This window comes from Tachysurus fulvidraco, chromosome 4 (assembly GCF_022655615.1).
Source record: "Tachysurus fulvidraco isolate hzauxx_2018 chromosome 4, HZAU_PFXX_2.0, whole genome shotgun sequence".
Lineage (NCBI taxonomy): Eukaryota > Metazoa > Chordata > Actinopteri > Siluriformes > Bagridae > Tachysurus > Tachysurus fulvidraco.
In genome coordinates this window covers 26,438,185-26,446,457 of record NC_062521.1, presented here as the reverse complement: position 1 = coordinate 26,446,457, position 8,273 = coordinate 26,438,185, and the positions used below count along the sequence as shown (strand labels likewise).

General features: G+C 35.6%; 1 pseudogene; it reads right to left on the bottom strand.

Annotated features, from left to right (window-relative positions):
* Window positions 1-965: 965 nt before the first annotated feature.
* On the bottom strand, window positions 966-4,613 carry LOC125141052 (annotated as a pseudogene).
* Between the last annotated feature and the right edge of the window lie 3,660 nt (window positions 4,614-8,273).

Here is an 8,273-nt window from a genome sequence, read left to right as displayed (position 1 = left end):
CATCTGTCTGACTGGCTGCAGAAGCGTCTGACTCGCCAGCTGTCTGTTTGCCGTCATGTAAATGCCATAGTGGGAGAAGGTAGTCCATTTTGAGAGACAATCTCTTAATAGATCCTTGTAAATGCGCTTTTTTAACTTGCTCTGCTCTTAGCGGATTATTCGTCATGATGTACTTACAACGATGCTCAGAATGACCCACACTCTACCTCTATTGGTTGGGGGATTAATTAAAGCACTACACATTATGTTCAGATAGCAAGCACTCTAAAGTTATTTCTATTATTATTTTCATATAAGTGCATCCTGAAGTGTTTTATTCTTTAAAGAATATTACAATTAAAGAATAGCTTTTTATCGGTTTCTTGTAACAGCTAATGTTCATAATGTTCAGACAACATGAAATAAGTCCCTGTTATTATTTACGTTACAGCAACACTAAACAGTCGGTCCATCTTCACTTCTTTTTATTTCTTTTTTTTTCTCCAATAAATAAATAAATAAATAAATAAATAAATAAATAAATCAATCACAGCTTGTCCTGTTAGTGAGAAAGTGTAAAAATCTCAAATCCCCAAAAATGGTGTTGAATCTGGCTCTACCAAAAAGTTCTCCTTTTCCATAACATTAATTATACATATGGCAAAAGAGAGAGGAAAAAAGAAAACAAAAAAGAAATTATATATATATACAGTGGTGTAACGTGTTGGCCCCTTCCTGATTTTTTATTTTCTTGCACGTTTGTAACACTTGTTTCAGATCATCAAATAAATTTAAATATTATCAATCAATCAATCAAAATTTATTTGTATAGCACTTTCAACATCATAACAATGGACCAAAGTGCTTTACATGGTAAAAAATCATTATATAAGTCATAAAAAGTATAATCATTAAACACATCAAACTAACAATAAAATAAAAGGTACAAAAATAACCATACACAGTATCACAGGAAAACATACCATTCATAAAGCAAAAGCCTTAGAAAAAAAGAAAGTCTTTAATTGTCCTTTAAAACTAACCAAAGTGGGAGCCAATTTCAAAGACAGCGGTAGCCCATTCCATATCACAGGAGCTGCCACGGAGAATACACGATCTCCACTCCTCCTCGACCGTGTTCGCGGGACAGTCACCAACATTTGCTCATCTGCTCTCAAAGAGCGAGAAGTTTTGGATGGGCTCAACATAGCGTTGATGTAGTCAGGAGCCTGTCGATGTAAGGCCTTATACACAGTGATCAGGACCTTATATTCTATCCTATATAACACCCGAAGCCAATGTAAAGAAATTAACACAGGTGTTATGTGATCCCTCTTCTTACTGCCAGTTAAAAGCCTAGCAGCAGCATTTTGAACATACTGAAGGCGAGCTATAAGAGATGTATTCAAACCCAGGTAATAGGGCATTACAATAGTCCAACCTCGTAGAAATAAAAGCATGAACAACAGATTCCAAATCTTTTCTGGAAAGAATAGATTTCAGCTTGGACAACTTCCTTAACTGATAAAAGGATGATTTCACAACAGCATTTACTTTTCGGTCAAAACAAAGTTCTGTGTCAAAAATGACATCCAGGTTCCTAACAAATTTTTCATTTAATTGCAGAAAATTGCTCGCAAGCCATACCTTCACTTCATTTAAACATATGTTGAAACTTTCCCATTCAGCACGCTTGTCCAAAGAAAAATAGAATTGCAAATCATCTGCATAGATGTGGTAATTAATATTGTGGCATCTGAAAATAGACCCCAGAGGCAACAAATACAGAGAAAAAAGTTTGGTCCAAGAATAGATCCCTGAGGGACCCCACACAAAACATCCACAGTGTCAGAAAGACAATTTCCGATCTTAACTGAACATTTTCTGTCCCTGAGGTAGGAACCAAACCACTTCAAGGCCACATCATTAATACCAACATCATCTCTAAGACGTGCTAATAAAATGCCGTGGCCAACGGTATCAAAAGCTGTGCTCAAATCCAGCATCATCAAAGCTACACATTTCCCAGAATCTCTTCCCATTAAAATGTCCTTCACGACTCTTATCAATACTGTTTCAGTACTATGGTTTCTCCTCCATTATTCAAAGATAACACAAGTAAATGCAACATTCAGTTTTTAGGTAAAGGTTTTTATTATTAAGGGAAAACAAAATCCAAACCCACATGGTTTGGATTTTGTTTTTCCTTAATAATAATAAAAAAAGGACACTTTTTCACACCTTATTACTTCACTTGCACTACTGAAGTAGTAGGTATGTAGAGTATTATTGCACCTAGTTGGGGTAGAGGGGCTAGGAAGGGGGTTATTGCACAAATCTTGACAGGACATGCGATGCATTTAAGCATTCGACTGCCTGGGGGAAGAAGCAATTTTTCAGTCTGTCTGTTTTAGATCTTATTACTCCGTATCTCTGTATGTAGTCTACATATCCAAAGCATTGATTAGCTTTTGATTAAGCATGTTGCAGGTAGGCTGGATGTGATGCATTCCCACATACAATTGAGAAGTAGTTACTGCTGATTGGCTGTCACTGGATGTCACTCAATGATACAACCACAAATGAACCTTGCTCACATTTTTAATTCTGAACGTCTTTTATACATAAGACTGGGAATTAACTGCTAAATACTATACAAATTATATCAGTATTAATGTACTAGATGAAGCATTTTGATACAAACCTGTGATGCTATATAACATGAATCAGCAACTTCTGACCAATCGGAATCAAGAATCGAACATTATGGTAGAACAATCTATGATTGTTTTTAATTACTGTTAAATAAAAGTGCTCATTAAATGTACTTGTGAGAATTATAATATTTAGGTAAACTAGTCTGTTTGTCTAGTTTGGACTGTTTCAGGTTTAGTAATAAACTTTTAACTTTTAATAATAATTAAGTAATTAATAGTTTACTACATAAAAATAAATGTTAGGCTTTTGTTAATATATTAAATATTCAAGCAATTCAAAGCAAATCAAAAACTGCTTTATTTAATTTTTTTATTTATTTCATTAGTAATTAAATAAACATTTTAGATTTTAACCGGATATCTAAATATTTTAAAGTTATTTAAACTCATAGAAAGTCATGACATCAAAATCGTGCAATTTTGGCAATTTAAGTAGTTAAAAAAAGTATCTGTATTTATTACTGCATGCATTAGGAGTATCTGTATTTATTAATGTTATTAAGTACTTATTCTGATTCTGATTAGTTATAATGATCCTCCATTTGTTTTACTTTTCTCTGAATTAGTTTATTAGGGTTATATTTTGGTTTTATATTTTCTACTCAGTTTCAGACACAGTTTAAAGATTTTGGACTTGACTTGAGTACATTTTTGTCTATTTTATTTTTATTATACTTAGATATTTATTCTATATATTTATGATTTTTTTTTACTAATAGATATCCACTAAAGCATTTTCAATCCGCAATAAAAGAGACATCCAGGAGTTCCTCAAGCATTTCCATTTTGCTTTAAGTTATAAAATAGATTTAGCCTTCATGTTATGAACATTAAATAACGTCTAAATACATCGTACTTGCTCTTTTAACTTTATACACATCAGGTTTATAAATCCAGAGCAAGGATCATCAGCTGAAGGACCAAGGCCCATATACAGAAATCACTTCATATATTTAATCAACTCTAGTGTTTGTTTTTTTATTTCTTTTTAAACGTGAACCTTTTTTATTTTATTTTGAAAAATTTATTTTATCTATCTATCTATCTATCTATCTGTATATCAGTATATCTGTCTGTCTGTCTATCTAATGGGTTCTGTTTCAGATCCTCTTCTATGGACAAATATACAAATTTATGGAAATTATGCATTAGACCAATATTCAAATTCTCATCCTTTTATTTATTTATTTATTTATTTATTTATTTATTTATTTATTTATTTATTTTGCTATAAATGAATCACACTAATAGTTAAGTGTTAAAAGGTAACTTTTTGTTAATCCGTCATTTTTCTGGGATTTTTATGTACCTGGGTATTTTATAAAGCTGAACCTTTGGAAATTCATAAAAAAGCTAGAATGAATGAAAAGAATGAAAGCATAATGAATGAATACTAGTGAGAGAGATTGAGAGGTTGCAAGATAAGTGCTATAACAGCGGTTCTAACATTTAAAGAATTTTCCCTAAACCAAACCAAAGGTATTGTGCACACGTTTATTGTGTAGAGCGTATGAGAGAAGGCTACAATACTGTAAGTCCCCCGTGTCCTCGGTTACCGTGGCAACATGCGCTTCGTCAAGCTCAGCTGATCGAATGTCACCGTCCTCCTTTGATGCCATAATGGGTTTGACCTCTGACCTTTGCCTTTCACTGCTGTGAAGAAGTGACACTTTGCTCATGTGTGAAAACACAGGCTTAGCCTAACGCTCCGTCCTCTCCGACACTGACAGCAGTGAGGGTTAAACAGCACAGCGGTTACACAACCCACTCCAACTGACATGATCTGTAAATACAGGAACAAACAAATGCGTTACTAAAACAAATATCCATTTTATTACTTATGAGTGAGGACACAAGCATCCTGCTAACCTGTCCTGTGAGACCAGGTTTTTCAGTCTTCTTCCCACTTTCACTCATCTTACTGATTACATTCCAGATGTTATGCTGAGACTTGAGAAGATGTGAGAGACCTTACATTCATCAGTGCAGCAATGAAGAAAATACGGTTAAAAAAAAAAAAAAAAAAACATGAAAATGTCGCTTTTTTTTCTTTTTGTATATGAAACTTATTTCATTCTTGTTCTTATTCTTATTCTTATTATGCCATGGTTAACATTTAGACTGAATTAGTAATAAAAAAGCATCTTTTCAGAAACAAAAGAAAAGTGGGAGATCTAAGTTTCTGTATCTGCCACACAAATAAAAACACACACATTCAGGTGCACACACTAATACACAAATACACATGCACACACACGCACACAAACATGCTCACACACACGCACACAAACATGCACACATACACACACACAAACATGCATGCATACACAAACACACACGCACACATTCATGCTCACACACACACACACACAAACATGCACACACACAAACATGCATGCATACACAAACACACACGCACACATTCATGCTCACACACACACACACACAAACATGCACACACACAAACATGCACACACACACACACACACACACACACACAAACATGCACACACACACAAACATGCATGCATACACAAACACACGCAAACATTCATGCTCACACACACACGCACACAAACATGCACACACACACACACACACACACAAACATGCACACACACGCACACAAACATGCTCACACACACGCACACAAACATGCACACATACACACACACAAACATGCATGCATACACAAACACACACGCACACATTCATGCTCACACACACACACACACACAAACATGCACACACACAAACATGCACACACACACACACACACACACACAAACATGCACACACACACAAACATGCATGCATACACAAACACACGCAAACATTCATGCTCACACACACACGCACACAAACATGCACACACACACACACACACACAAACATGCACACACACAAACATGCATGCATACACAAACACACATGCACACATTCATGCTCACACACACACACACATAAACATTCGCACACACACACACACACACACAAACATGCATGCATACACAAACACACACATACACATTCATGCACACACACACACACAGAAACATGCACACACACACACACACACACAAACATGCATGCATACACAAACACACACATACACATTCATGCACACACACACACACAGAAACATGCACACACACACACACACACACACACACACACACACACACACACACACAGAAACATGCACACACATCCATGCACACACACACACATACATGCATGCACACACACGCACACACACACGCATGTACACACGTAAACACACACACACCTTCATGCACACATATGCACATGCTCACACACACAGACACAGACTAAATGCTACTTAAAGATAAAATTAGTTTCATTATTTTTATGTTAAATCTATAAATCAGCGTAAAATATTAATAATGGCTTTCATATTTTTTGAGAGTCCAAGCACATGCAATATAATCCATTATAATGCGTTTTCACCGAGACGTCCGTTTCCATCTTCCAGTACAGGAAGTTTGTGAGTTCAGATAGATCCGTATTTACATCAGCTTCAGAAGTGACAACAAACTCAGAAATGTGTCTGTGGTTTAAAGCCCTCGAGTGTAAAATATCCACACGTATGAAATTACATTTAAAATATATAGTGTTTTACTTCATGTGGTGTTTTTTTCACATGATCACACATTTTAGAGCGTGTTTTCATTTTTATGACAGGATTTAATCGTTCTTTTTTCTTTTTACAATATGAAGGAACTATATAGTGAAATGTAGCGTAATACTGTGTGTTTATCTCCTGATCACATTGTATTACTCACATGGAACATTTAACCTGATCGTTTTCCACGTTTTGTCTCGAACTGCCTGTTTTTATTGAGACTGTTCTGCTGTTGTAACTCACCTCCATCCTCCTGTGTATACAGTATACGGAGATGCTTTTCTGCTCAGCACGGCTGCAACGAGCGTTAACTTGAGCGACGTACAGTAGCTTTCCTTTCAGCTTGAACCAGTCTGATCTTTCACTTCTCAATGAGACGTTTCTGAAATGATGCTCGATGGATGTTTTTAGTCCCTCACACCATTTGTGTGAATCGAAAAGACTGTTGTGTGTTAAAATTTCTGAAATACTCAATTCAACTCCAACATTCAGGGTCAAAAGTCAATAAGCTCATGTTTTCTTCACCTTCTGATGGTTGTGTATATATAGGTGTGTGTGTGTGTGTGTGTGTGTGTGTGTGTGTGTGTCTGTGTGGAGATATAAGTATGTTCACACTAATAGACATAAAATAAGACTTTCCACTCTTCATGTAGTGTGTGTGTTCACCTTAGAGGCAAAGCAAGCAGATCGATCTCATATCGCTTCCTTCAAACCCAGCCGCTGTTGTTCACAATCTCTCTCTCTCTCTCTCTCTCTCTCTCTCTCTCTCTCTCTCTCTCTCTCTCTCTCTCTCTCTCGATTCCCCAGATGATCTATGTTACTACAAACCTAGTTGTTTTTAAGCGTACCAGTCAAATGTTTGTGTACTCTTACTCATAGGTATTAATTTTTCTCTACTATTTACTTATATTATTATTATTATTATTATTATTATTATTATTATTATTATTATTATTATTATTATTATTATTATGCAAATAGTTTCTATTTTAAGTGAATAAAATCACTATTCCCTCGAGAAGCTTCCCAAGCTCTCAGCATCTTCTCCAGCTTCACGAAGAGCCTTTTCTCAAATTTGACACACACACACTAAATGACCGACAGTGTGTTGATGGACATCTGACCTTTACACCTATAATGTGCTTCTTCCCTTAAATTGTTACCACAAAATTTAAAGAACACAATTGCATAGAATGTCTTTGTGCGTTTTGTTTGCTGTTGAATTATCTTTTTCTTTCACTGGAACTAAGAGGTTTAAACACCGTACCCGACGTGATAACGACCCTGTGCACAAAAGCCCAAGCTCCATGCAGACACAGTTAGAGTGAAAGGTTGAAGTGGAAGAACTCGAGTGTCCTGAACAGATCCCTGACTCTGATTCGGCCTCAACCCCACTGAACACTTCTGGGATAAACTGGAACCTTCTCACCATCCCAACATCAGTGCCTGATCTCACTAATTCTTTGTGTATAAACTGATGATCACAAATCCCCACAATCACAGTGAAGCGCATTATAACAGCAGAAGGTGGAATACATCTGGGACAGGATGTTCAACAAGAACATGTAGTTGTGATGGTCACGAGTCCACAAACTTTCAGACTTATAGCTTTTCAGTGCTTCTCATAAACTCTAAATGAAATTTAAGTGTAAATGAATTGTTTGAAAGTAAAATATATATTTTGGTAGAAAATGTTTACTTACAAGTTAACTGTTTCATTTATTGAAATGTGTGTGTGTGTGCGTGTGTGTGTGTGTGTGTGTGTGTGTGTGTGTGTGTGTGTGTGTGTGTGTGTGTGTGTGTGTGTGTGTGTGTGTGTGTGTGTGTGTGAGTTATAATAAAGTGACAGTGAATAGGTAATTTGGCAGTTGTGTAAAAAAAAAAAAATAATATTAATAATAATAATAATAATAATAATAATAATAATAATA